Here is a 14,512-nt window from a genome sequence, read left to right on the forward strand (position 1 = left end):
CGAATTAACTCGGCTAATTCCGAAATAACCGCATACTGTAGACCAGGCCTTAGAATCCAGAAATGTCAATTAATAGTTCAAAATTTTCCTTCCAATATGTTTCACCTTGTAGTTGTCAATACTAAATTTCACTTTCAACATGCTGACAATTCACCTGTTTTTTTTGGTTCCACTTCATCACAGTCTTCTCTGGTTTTGACTAATTAAATAATTTTATGTCTGCAATTTTTGCTCTCACTGACACCCCACCCTTTTTTCAGATCACCAATATATTAAATACCCACCCTAGCACACTACATGCACCCACTGCCCAATATAACATATCGCCTGGCTAAAAATTGACCTTTTATTCTTACTCTTTGTTTACAGTTTTAGCTCTATGACAGAGCACAGCCTTTCACAGAAAGGCTTTTAGTCTCGCATTAGGGACCTTAATAGCTTTTTGGAAGTCCAAATAAATTATATAAACCAGTTCTCCTTTATCCATTATTTAGTAAATTAGAGCAACATAATTTTTAAGACTGTTGATTAATCGCAGTTAACTCATGCGATTAACTCAAAAAAATTAACTGCGATTAAAAAAATTAATCATGATTAATCACACTGTTAAACAATAGAATACCAATTGAAATTTATTAAATATTTTTGGATGTTTTTCTACATTTTCAAATATATTGATTTCTATTACAACACAGAATACAAAGGGTACAATGCTCACTTTATATTTTTAATAACAAATGTTTGCATTGTTAAAAGAAATTCAATTCAATTCACCTCATACAAGTACTGTAGCGTAATCTCTTTATCATGAAACTGTAACTTACAAATGTAGATTTTTTTGTTTGTTACATAACTGCACTCAAAAACAAAACAATGCAAAACTTTAGATCATACAAGTCCACTCAGTCCTATTTCTTGATCAGCCCATTACTAAGAGAAACAAGTTTGTTTACATTTACGGGAGATACTGCTGACTGCTTCTTATTTACAGTGTCACCTGAAAGTGAGAACAGGCGTTCGCATAGCACTTTTGTAGCCGCCATTGCAAGGTATTTACATGCCAGATATGCTAAAGATTCGTATGCCCCTTCATGCTTCGGCCACCATTCCAGAGGACATCCTTCCATGCTGATGATGCTCATTAAAAAAATAATGCATTAATTAAATTTGTGACTGAACTCCTTGGGGTAGAATTGTATGTCTCCTGTTCTGTTTTACCCGCATTCTGCGATATATTTCATGTTATAGCAATCTCGGATGATGACCCAGCACATTTCCATTTTAAGAACACTGTCACAGCAAATTTCACTGAAGTCGGACTGAATGGACTTGTAGATTCTAAAGTTTTACATTGCTTTATTTTTGAATGCAGTTTTTTTTGTACATAATTCTACATTTGTAAGTTCAACTTTCATTATAAAGAAATTGCATTACAGTGCTTGTATTAGGTGAACTGAAATATACTATTTCTTTTGTTTTTTACAATAGAAATATTTGTAATAAAATAAATATAAAGTAAGCACTGTACGCCTGGTATTCTGCATTGTAATTGAAATCAATATATTGGAAAATGTAGAAAACACCCAAAAATAAATGGTATTCTATTATTGTTTAACCGTGTGATTAACTGTATGATTAATTTTTTTAATCATGCAATTAATCATGATTAAATTTTTTAATAGCTTGACAGCCCTAATAATTTTCCATTGAAGAATAAGTGCTAGTTTGTGGTTTATATTCAATTTTCATTGTACTTCAATGCAGTTCATTCGTCTGTAATTCCCAGGACCATCCCAATACCTTTTTATATGAAAGTTAAATTTGCTACTCTCCAGTCCTCCTACAGAGGGAATTATGTTAATGAGACTGAATTTTTTGTTAGCAGCTCAGCCACGCAAATTCCTTCGGAACTCTGATTTTCACTATTTGATCCACTGACTTCTTGTTTTTTATCAGTTTATTCCAGGACCTCCTCTTCTGAAACCTCAGTCCCAAAGAATACCTCAAACTTTATTATATTAAAAGTATGGTCTAGAGCATGTATCGCCAAAGGTTCCTTTGTGATTAAGAAAGATGCAAAAAATCATTGAGCTTTTCCATAATTGCTCTCTTCTCCCCCTGCTAGCCCAAGAAACCCACCAATTCTCTTGGAGGCTACCTGCTTCTAACAATTACATATTTTCATCTTTGTATTAGGTCAGGCTAATTGCTGTTCAGATTCAGTTTTAGCTCCTATTTTCTAATTTTCTTGCCCCTAATTCACATGCCATTGTTTTGGTCCATCTCTTTCACAAGTGGGCCCCGGGGAAGATGCATGGTTAAGGTGTTGAGATGATCGTGCAGGGTCTATCTTGAGGAGATTTTTCTGGAAAGGAGGGTATGGAGACAGACATGCTGACAGGGAACCTGGATTGAGAACAGACTTTGTTTCTGCATTCATATAACCATGACTTACTGATTGCTGCCTAAAAGCTGCCTCACTTGTGGGAAATGGACATAAAGACACTGGACACTGCCTGAGTGTGCGTTATGGTTTGTTGATTTAGGTCACTGGTTAATTGTTTCATGGTTTATACTCAATTGTTTATCCTCTCCAGCCATTCCTAATTAATGCACCACCTTGTTTAATAAACAATTTGAATTTCACCAGGTTCTGGAAAGCCCTTAGATATTGTCTTCATGGAGATTTTCATGTGGAGGATCAAAACTGAACTCTGGGACCAATCACAAAGTCACAATTTTAACCTCTGTAATATACCACTTTGGATGTAAGGATTATTTACATTCATAGATTCCAAGGCCAGAAGGGACTGTTGTGATTATCTAGTCTGACTTCCGGTATAGCAAAAGCCATAGAACTTCCCCATAATTTCTAGAGCATCTCTCTTAGAAAAACATCCAAACTTGATTTAAAATTTCTAGTGATGAAGACTCCACCATGACCCTTGATAAATTGTTCCAACTGCTAAAAAATTTCACCTTATTTCCAATTTGAATTTGTCTAGCTTTAATTTCCAGCCATTGGATCGTGTCATACCTTTCTCTGCTAGGCTGAAGAGCCCATTATTAAGTATTTGTTCACCAAGTACTCATAGACTGCTGCAGTCAAATCACCCCTTAAATCTCTGTTAAAACAAACAGATTGAGAGCTCCTTGAGTCTCTCATTATATGGCATGTTTTCTAATTCATTATTCATTCCTGTGATTCTTCTCTGAACCCTTTCCAATATATCGATATCATTCTTGAACTGTGGATATCAGAACTGGACAGAGTATACCAGTAGAAGTCACGCCAGTGCCAAGTACAGCTTTATATTAGATTCCCTTTAAGAAGAGAGCAGTGATTTCAGATCTATTAATTCCTTGTCTTGAGAATTATTTAAATATACAATCAATCAAATCAAAATATAAAGGTCAAAAAGTGATTATAGTTTTTCACTACTGCAAATTTTAAACCATAGGCTGACTATGCTACACATGAAGATAAATTATGCCAAAATTACATGCATTCATTTCTTAACTGAATATTTGTTGATCTAATACCTCAACCCGCTGTCTGTCTGATTTTAGATTGTGAGTGCCTGGGGGCAGGGATTATGCCTTCTTCTCTATATGGAAAGCATGTATCACATGATGGGGTGCTACCTCAAATAAAGAATAACAGTCCAGAGCCATATCTTTCAGTTTTATTCCAATGTAAACCATTTAACTAGTTTACATTTAACTCAGGTGTGAATATAAAGGCTGCGTCTTCAAAGGAAAACGTGTTTTAATCTGGAAAGAGATTTAGTATTCAAGTGAAGTTCAAAAATCATACAATCCGGCCCACGGGAGTGTCCTGACCGGCTCTTGAGCTCTCAGCAGGGGAGGCTAGCCCCTGGCCCCTCCCCTGCTGTCCCCTCTCCCCTGCAGCCTCAGCTTGCTGTGCCACTAGCGCTCTGGGCAGCGGGCTGCGAGCTCCTGCAGGGCAGTGCCATGGCGTGGCTGGCTCACGGTGGGCAGCGTGGCTGCCAGTCCTGCTGCTCTGAGCAGCATAGTAAGGGGGCAGGGAGCGGGGGCATTGGATAAGGGGTAGGAGGTCCCAGGGGGAAGTCAAGGGACAGGGAGCGGGGATAGTTGTATGGGGCAGAGGTTCTGGGGTTGGGGGCGGTCAGGGGATGGGAAACGGGGGGGGGGGGGTTGGATAGGCGTGGGAGTCCCGGGGGTCCTGTCAGGGCACAGGGGTGTGGATGGGGTGGGGCAGTCAGGGGAAAGGGGGAGTTGGATAGGGCATAGGGTTCCGGGGGGGGACGGTTAGGGGCAGCGGGTCACAGGAGTGGGGGGGGCTGGATGGGTCGGTGGTTCTGAGAGGGGCAATTGGGGGCAGGAAGTGGGAGGGGGCAGATAGGGGGCAGGGGCCAGGCTGTTTGGGGAGGCACAGAATTCCCTACCCCTCTGTACAGTTTTGGAGCCCCGACGTGGCCCTCAGGCCAAAAAGTTTGCCCACCAACAGCGCCCAGAAGCACAGCTAATGAGAACCTTCCATCATCAGTTACTATAATGACCTAAACTCAGCACTGTCTACAAAAATCAAGTGCTCGCATGTGTGTGTCAGGACAGGGAAATTATTCATTGCGGACAGCAAAAAACAAAACGCCACTGAAGATTAAAGCAAAATGAAGTGGCCATTTATTCTCCTACAGGGAAACTTCAGCATTGGCAGGGAAAGGGTCTCACCCCTAGGTCGATAATAAACTATTGGTTTGTATAGCGGTAAGTTTCCTAAAAGTCTGACAGCATAAGCGCGTCGTCGGGAAAGCAGCCCGTGAAAGAGAGGGAGGGAGGGAGTGGCTCGGCCCAGCGATCAGCGCCCCGGCACTGCCATCACACCACGCTGCCCCCCTGGTCCGACCGCCTGAGCGGGCCCAGAGGGAAGCCTCGGCTTTGGACCGGGGCAGCTCGCCCAACCCCCGGCACCGGAGGGGTTTCTCGGCACGTCTGGGGTGAACCCGCGGGCTCCGTCCCTGCCCGGGCTGTGCAGCGCCGAGCTCGGCCCGGCCGCTCGCGGGTTAGGCCCCGCGCTACTGCCGGGCAGGCTGGGGAGCCCGCGGGGCTCAGGGACGGCATTGGAGGGGCGCAGCCTGTGCCCCGGCCCCGGCCCTCGGCCCACCTCACCCAGGAGCCTCCGCCCGCTCCTTACCCCTCGCCGCTGGCCCGGCTCCGTCCCGCTGACCGCTCCCCGGCGCCCGGCTCGTGACGCAGAGCGGAGCCCAGGCGCCGGCCGCGCGCGCAAGCCCGGCGGAGCGGCGGGGCGGGGCGGGGCGGCAGCGTGCGGAGGAAGAGGCGGAGCTGGGGAGAAGGAGGCTGAGCGGGCTGAGGAGGGGGAACGGGGAATCTGCCGCGTGGGGCCGGGGTAAGCGGGGTTGGGAGCGTGTGGGGCTGCGCAGGGGCTGCGGGTGTGGGGTGAAGCCTCCCCGGGGCACAGGGGGCAGGGGCCGAGGGTGTGGGGTGAAGCCTCCCCGGGGCACGGGGGCAGGGGCCGAGGGTGTGGGGTGAAGCCTCCCCGGGGCACAGGGGGCAGGGGCTGCGGGTGTGGGGTGAAGCCTCCCCGGGGCACAGGGGGGCAGGGGCCGAGGGTGTGGGGTGAAGCCTCCCCGGGGCACAGGGGGCAGGGGCCGAGGGTGTGGGGTGAAGCCTCCCCGGGGCACGGGGGCAGGGGCCGAGGGTGTGGGGTGAAGCCTCCCCGGGGCACAGGGGGCAGGGGCCGAGGGTGTGGGGTGAAGCCTCCCCGGGGCACGGGGGCAGGGGCCGAGGGTGTGGGGTGAAGCCTCCCCGGGGCACGGGGGCAGGGGCCGAGGGTGTGGGGTGAAGCCTCCCCGGGGCACAGGGGGCAGGGGCCGAGGGTGTGGGGTGAAGCCTCCCCGGGGCACGGGGCAGGGGCCGGGGGTGTGGGGTGAAGCCTCCCCGGGGCACGGGGGCCGGGGCCGAGGGTGGGGGGTGAAGCCTCCCCGGGGCACAGGGGGCAGGGGCCGAGGGTGTGGGGTGAAGCCTCCCCGGGGCACGGGGGCAGGGGCCGAGGGTGTGGGGTGAAGCCTCCCCGGGGCACAGGGGGCAGGGGCCGAGGGTGTGGGGTGAAGCCTCCCCGGGGCACAGGGGGCAGGGGCCGAGGGTGTGGGGTGAAGCCTCCCCGGGGCACAGGGGGCAGGGGCCGAGGGTGTGGGGTGAAGCCTCCCCGGGGCACAGGGGGCAGGGGCCGAGGGTGTGGGGTGAAGCCTCCCCGGGGCACAGGGGGCAGGGGCCGAGGGTGTGGGATGCACCCCTGGGGCACAGGGATCGCAGTGTGGGGCAGATGCTGGGTATGTGGGATGCACCCCTGAGGCACAAGGATCTTTGTGAGGGACAGGTATTGAGGACATGCGGTGAGTCCTCTGTTACCTGGGGTCATTGTGGTCACTCATCACAGGGCTCTGGGGCATTCACCCTCAATTTCTCATTTACTTTCCCATGAGTTTTGCTGGTGTGGGCTTGGGGAACTATCCTCCGCTCCCTGGGAGAATGACCTGCACCCTCTGTCTTAGGTAGCTAATTCCACAGCCCCCGCTGCCATGGATGCATGGCAGAGACCATAGTCCAGGCTATGAATGTTGCAGCCCTCAGGAAGGTCTGTCAACAGGGTTTGAATCCTGGATGTTAAGCCCTGCAGCACAGATTTCTACTATATGAGCTAATGGAGACTGTCCGCTACTTGGTAACAGTAGTCAGTTGTTACCTTCTGTTAAAGGGGACAAGGCAGAAGGCAGGAACACAGTCCTTGCCAGTATGATGCATGAATAACTAAAAGATCCAGACATGGTTGTAACTGGCATTCACAGCAGAGCTATTAGCAATGAATACATTGGGAAATCACCAAATGAACCAAATAAAAGGGTGACAGATGAATGGTTTGCAACAAATAGGTTGATCTGTTCTGAAAAAGGAAGCTTTTTGGGAACATAGGTTTGCAATATTGGATCAGACCAGAGTTCTATCTAATCCAATATCCTGTCTCTTAGAGTGGCCAGGGCCAGAAGCATCAGAGGAAAGGGCAATAAAATCCACAGTGAATAATTATGAAATAACCTGCCTATGGGGAGATGTTCTCCAAATCTCCACAAGTTACTGGTTGATTTATACCCTCAATTCACCTTCTTTATACCTTTAATTATTCTGTATATCTCTATCTTGTCTCCTCTCTCAAATAAACAGTCCCAGTATTTTTAAAAAACAACAAGGTGTCCGGTGGCACCTGAAAGACGAACAGATTTATTTGGGCATAAGCTTTTGGGGGTAAAAAACCCCACTTCTTCAGATGCATGGAGTGAAAATTACAGATACAGGCATAAATATACTGACACATGAAGAGAAGGGAGTTATCTTACAAGTGGAGAACCAATGTTGACAAGGCCAATTCAATCAGGGTGGATGTGGTCCACTCCCAATAATTGATGAGGGGTTGTCAGTACCACGAGGGAAAATTGCTTTTGTAGTGAGCCTTCTCTTCATGTGCCAGTATATTTATGCCTGTATCTGTAATTTTCACTCCATGCATCTGAATAAGTGGGGTATTTTACCTATGAAAGCTTATGCCCAAATAAATCTGTTAGTCTTTAAGGTGCCACCAGACTCCTTGTTGTTTTTGTGGCTACACCTACACGGCTACCCCTCTGATATCCAGTATATTTAATCTCTCTTCATATAAAAAACTTTTCCATTTATCTGGTCATTCTTGTGAGCTTTTTCTGAACTAGGGTTCATTGAAAATTATGAATGGAAACCGTTTTTGACCAAAAATTGGGTTTTCAATTAAATGAAAATTTTTACAGAAAGCGTGTGTTTTCTTTGAATTTTTAAAAAATATTTCATGAGAAAACTAAAAATGTTTAACTTTTTCCCAGAAAGTTAATTCTTTACATGTAACACTTTCACTTTTTTAATCAGCTGTATTGTATACTCTATTTTTGTAACATTCTTTTTGAAATAAGGTGACCAGAACTAAACACAGTATTCCAAGTGAGGACATACCATCAATTTGTGTAGTGTAAATATTTAATGTAATTTTTCTATCCATTCTTTGTATGCTTAAAATCCCATTCTTTCAACTACTTAAGGGGCTGTTCATGTGAGTAAATTACTCCCATGCTCAAATTTTCTAGGATTGGGGGCCTCACAATATGTCAACTTTTTTGTTTGATTATGGATTGTTGGTGATTTTTTGGTGGTATTTTTTGACTGCCATTGCACATTAAGTGAGGTTTTGATGTAGAGAAGAGGATTTGTGCCTTAATTTCAGCAGTAATTCTTATATGAAGAGAAACTAAAAATAAGTTTGTCTTTAATTTTTCATGTGTCCCTTATTTTCCTGAAGTGTATCTGGTGACTAGGTAATTTTAGTTATATTAATGTGCCCATCCTAAATTCTGTTGTTGTTGTTTTTATAGCATTTTTCATCTGAGATAATCAAAGAACTTCACAAATGATATAAAACCCTCTGAATATTATCCCTATTTATTGATGGGGAAACTGAGATACAGAGGTTAGGTGACTTCTCCCTGGTCACACAGCAAATTGATGTAAATGGGAATATGAATTATATCTCCTGAGTCTGATGTCTTAAAAACACAGGTTCTATTTTTGCTGTTCTACTACATATTTATTGGAATAACCATTACATTTGTAAATAACTTAATGTGATGTGATACATGTTAAATGAAAAGAAACATTGTCAAATGTTGTCCAGAGTTTTATTTTTTCCATAATAAACAAAACATTTTGCAGAAACTAAGAGCAATAGAAATGTTTCCATATTTTGTTTATATTTTCCTGGAAACATGTTTTTAAACAAATAAACAGTCCTCTGTAGTGAAACCCAAATTTGTAGCACAGTGAAACAGACTTAATTGATATCTAGCCCATGTTGGAGAAATTTTAAAAAGTAAACAGCATAATTTGTTGAAGTAAATTGGATTTTTAACGTTCTTTTAGTTCTAACTAACTAAACTTTGTCTTAGTTCCATAGGTAAATATATTTGTTTGTTTACAATAACTGCTCTTTAAGCAATATAGCAGATGTTGTTAATTATTTGTATTGCAGCAGCAGCTAGAGCCCTAACTGAGACTGGGGCTCTGTTGTGTCTAGTACGAGTATAGAGTAAATGGCAATCCCTGTCCCAGAGATTTTACACTCTAAGTCTACGCTGCAATAAAAAGCCTGCAGCACTGGGTCTCAAAGCCTGGGTCAATTGGCTTAAGCTTGCAGGGCTTGGGCTGTGGGGCTCAAACTTGCATGTAGATGTTTGGGCCTCAGCTGGAGCCCAGGCACTATTGTGAGGGGGATGGATCTCAGAGCCTGTGCTCCAGCATGAGCTTGAATGTTATAGTGCAGCTGTTAGCACTGCAGTCTGAGTCCCACAAGCCCGACTCAGCTGATCTGGGCCAGCTGCAGCTGTGCTGCTGGTCTTTCACTGTAGTGTAGAAGTAGCTAAATAGAAAAGGGAATGGAGAGAAGGGAGAAGATAATATACAAGCAGAGTGAACAACATGATGGTTTGAAAACGTATTAATTCTGTGATTTCTTTTTAAAATATTTTGGATGTGGTTTTTATAAGGAGGATCAGCTAAAGGACAAGACAAAGGAAGGGTGGTGGAAGGATATATAGGAAAGATAAGGAAGAAGGGGAACATGGAGTGCAGGTACATAAGGCTGATGTGAAGAAACTACAGGAGGAGTTTGATCAAGCAGCCAATCTGCACAGGGGAGAGAAAGTTAAACATATGTCTGATGATGTCACTGGTGCCCAAAGGCATGCTGCAGCTGCTTATAAGTTGTAACAGTACTGAGAGAGTGATTTCAGATGGATGATTCAAAGTTTGGCTGATCTGATATTCAGGATGGCTATAAAGTCCTGTCTCAGTCCTGCAGCTGGTTCTGTGAGGAAGGAGTCATTTGCAGGATTGGAGTACATTTTTCCTTACATTTCCTGTGTAATTTAACACACACTTTTGATTATTAAAACTGAAATAACTTAAAAATTAGGGCTGTCAAGCGATTAAGAAAAATTAATCACGACTAATCGTGCGATTAAAAAGTTTTCAGAGTAGCAGCCGTGTTAGTCTGTATCCACAAAAAGAAAAGGAGGACTTGTGGCTCAAATGAATTTGTTAGTCTCTAAGGTGCCACAAGTACTCCTGTTCTTTTTGTGATTAAAAAGTGGTATTGTATTTGAAATATCTTTGGATGTTTTCTACACTTTCAAATATATTGATTTCAATTACAAAATGGAATACGAAGTGTACAGTGCTCACTTTATCTTTATTTTTGATTTACAAGTATTTGCACTGTAAAAAACCAAACAAAATAGTATTTTTCAGTTCATCTAATACAAGTACTGTAATGCAACCTCTTTATCATGAAAGTTGAACTTACAAATGTAGAATTATGTTAAAAAACAAAAAATCCCTGTGTTCAAAAATAAAATAATGTAAAATTTTAGAGCCTTTGTGAGTTAATCTCGATTAATCGACAGCCTTGTTAAAAATCTAATTTACTTTTCACCGTTAATGATATTCATTTCTCTTGTCTTGGATTGTGAGACTAGGCACTAATTAGGGCTGTCGATTAATCACATTAAACTCACGGAATTAACTAAAAAATGAATCCCGATTAAAAAAATTAATTGCGATTAATCTCAGTTTTAATCACACTGTTAAACACTAGAATACCAATTTAAATGTATTAAATATTTTGGACGTTATTCTATATTTTCATATATATTGTATTCTGTGTTGTAATTGAAATCAAAGTGTATGTTTTTTATTACAAAAATTTGCACTGTAAAAATGATAAACAAGAAATAGTATTTTTCAGTCACCTCATACAAGTACTGTAATGCAATCTCTTTGTCGTGAAAGTGCAACTTACAAATGTAGATTTTTTTTTTGTTACATAACTGCACTGAAACCAAAACAATGGAAAACTTTAGATCCTATAAGTCCACTCAGTCCTACTTCTTGTTTAGCCCATTACTAAGAGAAACAAGTTTGTTTACATATATAGGAGATAATGCTGCCTCTTCTTATTTACAATGCCACAGAAAGTGAGAACAGCCATTTGCATGGCATTTTTGTCACCGGCGCTGCAAGGTATTTACGTGCCAGATATGCTAAAGATTCGTATGCCCCTTCATGCTTCGGCCACCATTCCAGTGGACATCCTTCCATGCCGATGATGCTCGTTAAAAAAATAATGCATTAATTAAATTTGTGACTGAACTCCTTGGGGGAGAATTGTATGTCCTCTGCTCTGTTTTACCCACATTCTGCCATATATTTCATGTTATGGCAGTCTCCAGTGATGACCCAGCACATGTGCATTTTAAGAATACTTTCACTGCAGATTTGACAAAATGCAAAGAAGGTACCAATGTGAGATTTCTAAAAATAGCTATGGCACTTGACCAAAGGTTTAAGAATCTGAAGTGCCTTTCAAAATCTGAGAGGGAAGAGGTGTTGAGCATGCTTTCAGAAGTCTTAAAAGAGGAACACTCGGATATGGAAACGGCAGAACCTGAACCACCAAAAAAGAAAATCAGCCTTCTGCTGGTGGCATCTGACTCAGATGATGAAAATGAACATGCATCAATCCGCACTGCTTTGGATTGTTATCAAGCAGCACCCGTCATCAGCATGGATGCATATCTCCTGGAATGGCGGTTGAAGCATGAAGGGACATGTGAGACTTCAGCACATCTGGCATGTAAATATCTTGCAACACTGGCTACAACAGTGCCATGAGAACGCCTGTTCTTACTTTCAGGTGATGTAAACAAGAAGCGGGCAGCATTATCTCCTGCAAATGTAAACAAACTTGTTTGTCTGACTGATTGGCTGAACAAGATGTAGGACTGAGTGGCTTGCAGGGCTCTAAAATTTTACATTGTTTTATTTTTGAATGCAGTTTTTTTGTACATAATTCTACATTTGTAAGTTCCACTTTCATGATAGAGATTGCACTATACTATGTAGAACACATCCATAAATATTTAAATAAATGGTATTCTATTATTAACAGTGCGATTAATTGTGATTAATTTTTTTAATCGCCTGACAGCCCTAGCACTAATCAGTTTCACTTTCTTTCTAGTTAGTGTTTACCTTTGGTTCTCATGCACTACTAAGAACACTCAAAAATGGGTTGCAAATACTACAGAAATTTATTCAAAATAATTTTTTCCACTGTTTTCTTAAAGACAAGTTCATGGACATATTTTTCATGGTCTTATTTTTTTCAGAAGAGCCCTGAATTTTGGACAAAACTTGAACTGACAATCTATTAAAACCTTTTTTATGTTTAATTATTCATTAATAAATGTGATAGGCTGTACTGGAAAACGCACTAGTCCCATCCCCATATCACTTATTGACACTTAATAAAAATACTTTGCTTCTTTACTGAAACAAGAGCCAAGTACAACTTTATATAATGTGTTGAATAGTAATTACAGGCATGTGTGAGAGCCCATCATGTCTGGAACAGTTTAATAATGACTCTGCCATCTCTGTCTTACACACTTTCCAACTTCCTGTGCTAGAGGAAATATAAAAAGTCCCATATTAAATAATGACCAAACCAATCTGGAAGAAAAAGGTGATCAGCCAAAAATTCCTTCGTTCTCTTCACATTACTCCATTCTGATTTTCAAAGGGATGACAACTATTTGAAAATGCATATCTATTCCCCATAATTATTTCCTGTCCAATTTTGCTTAAATTTATTATTGCTCAATTCTGCTAAGAGACAGAAAAAAAATTTTAAAGCTGGAAGAAGAGGAGGAAAATGCCAGTTAATGAGCATCTGGTTTAGATCACCTTGAGCATGTGGTTTGAATGACATGAGTCAAGGGGTTAGTGCTTCCAGCAGGAGGAGCCAGTGAAACTCACTGTGGCCTAGTGTAACCTTGGAAAATTAACTTTTGCTGCAATGAGTATCAGCAGTATCTGTACATGGTTGAACAGCAATTATAGACCAGGATAAACAACAGAAACAATGGTTTTCTTTTCTGAAATCATGCTGAACATAGCTTGTACTGGTCTACACGTGTACTTTTACTGTGTTCAACTGAAGCCCTTGTCAGCAATATGGTAACTTTTCTAGTGTAGGCTTATGTGAACTACTGCATTTTTAACCATATTTAATGTGTCATGTACAGTTGTCATTTTTTTAAAATAAGATGAAGGCAGTATCATTAACTATAGAAACTACAGTGTTAAAGGGAGAGAGGAAAAACTCCTATTTGAGAGAACAGTTAACTGGGAATAAAAAACAGGTGCTTTTGAATATAGCAGGTGGGTTTGCATTGATCACCACCATCTGTCTGAGGCTGAATAAGAAATTTCCTAGATAACTGTTTGAGGTAATGAATTATCTGTTCGTGACGAAAAGGTTTTTGATGGCTAGGAAAATGAGAGCAAGAGAAACCTGCTGGATTAATCTAAGCCTTCGGACTTCAAAGATGAATGGAAAATATAACTGAGAGACCAAGCTGAGCATATAATTGTGCCGTTGGTACAGTTGACTGTGGAAGTTAGAGGTCAGAAATTATACTGCACAATTCTTTGCAAACTGGTTTGTGTAAGCGGGAGGAAGGTTTTTCTAGCATTCCTCTCTGGAACGGGAATTATGATAGATTACCTGCTCATAGAAGTCGGAGGTTTGTTAAAGATGACCTTCAACGGATTTTTTCAACAATTGGCTTTTTGCCTTTTTGGGTTCTTTTACGATATATAAAGAAGGCCTGAAAAGTTTGTTGTTTTGAAGATTTTTTTCCCTAATTTTTTTGTTTTGTTATAAATATCAGGAATGTCTAATGTGGTCTTCTTTGGTTATGCTGGAGGACCCTCTGGGAGGTCTCAGGGAAGTTTATTGAGACTTCTAACACCTTAATTGAGGTTTAATCTTTAACAGTGCTCACTTTATTTGGGATTTTAGTAACTGAAATGACGTAGCTGTAAACATTAAAAACAAAAAGTTTTAAACAGACTGACTAAAAATCTCTTCCCCTCTCAATTGCTCAGATTTCTGTTGGCTCTTGTGATGTCACCATTTCGGTAGTTTTTCAGTCATCACGGAGTCTTCCAGCCTTGCCATGACCTGAACATTTTATATGAAAAACAAGAAGAATTAAATTAACTTGAACAAACTCCAAACCCCACTTTCAGACCACCTTTACATATCATAAAGAAACAAAAAGAAAGGACATGAGCACAAATTTCTCTCTTCTTCCCCATTTGCTGTGGATTATCTTTAAATCTTGTGTGGAAGTTTCTGATGCTCTCTCACTAGAGGCTGTATGTAACGATATTCTTGGTGAGCCAGAAACAACTGAAACTCTTTGTGGTGACCTATTATATCTCTTTAGAAGTGTTTATTCTTTTTCTCTAACAAATTGTTTTGATTTAACCTTGTTTGAACTATATTTTGAAAATTAATTCTATTTTA

The 14,512-nt window shown here is 42.0% G+C and overlaps 2 protein-coding genes across 12 annotated transcripts in view; one reads left to right on the forward strand and one right to left on the reverse strand.

The window, feature by feature from the left end:
- The window catches only part of INTS12 (integrator complex subunit 12), a 31,834-nt gene extending 26,525 nt beyond the window's left edge, over positions 1–5,309 (reverse strand). Inside the window, exons 1-2 of one of the 2 annotated variants that reach the window (XM_043513486.1) lie at positions 5,180–5,292; positions 3,038–3,125 (exon numbers count right to left, since the gene is read on the reverse strand). The gene's annotated coding sequence lies outside the window, so the exon portion shown is untranslated. Of the gene's footprint in view, positions 1–3,037; positions 3,126–5,179 lie in introns of both variants that reach the window. The other variant, XM_038400639.2, reaches the window with a different exon arrangement.
- GSTCD (glutathione S-transferase C-terminal domain containing) overlaps positions 4,821–14,512 on the forward strand; it is a 155,036-nt gene continuing 145,344 nt past the window's right edge. For 2 of the 10 annotated variants that reach the window (XM_038400628.2, XM_043513485.1), the window contains exons 1-2: positions 4,888–5,047; positions 8,457–8,640. The gene's annotated coding sequence lies outside the window, so the exon portion shown is untranslated. Of the gene's footprint in view, positions 5,048–5,321; positions 5,402–7,031; positions 7,134–8,456; positions 8,641–9,247; positions 9,253–14,512 lie in introns of those variants that run through there. The other 8 variants (XM_043513482.1, XM_043513484.1, XM_043513481.1 and 5 more) reach the window with 7 other exon arrangements.

Source organism: Dermochelys coriacea, chromosome 4 (assembly GCF_009764565.3).
Source record: "Dermochelys coriacea isolate rDerCor1 chromosome 4, rDerCor1.pri.v4, whole genome shotgun sequence".
Classification (NCBI taxonomy): Eukaryota; Metazoa; Chordata; order Testudines; family Dermochelyidae; genus Dermochelys; species Dermochelys coriacea.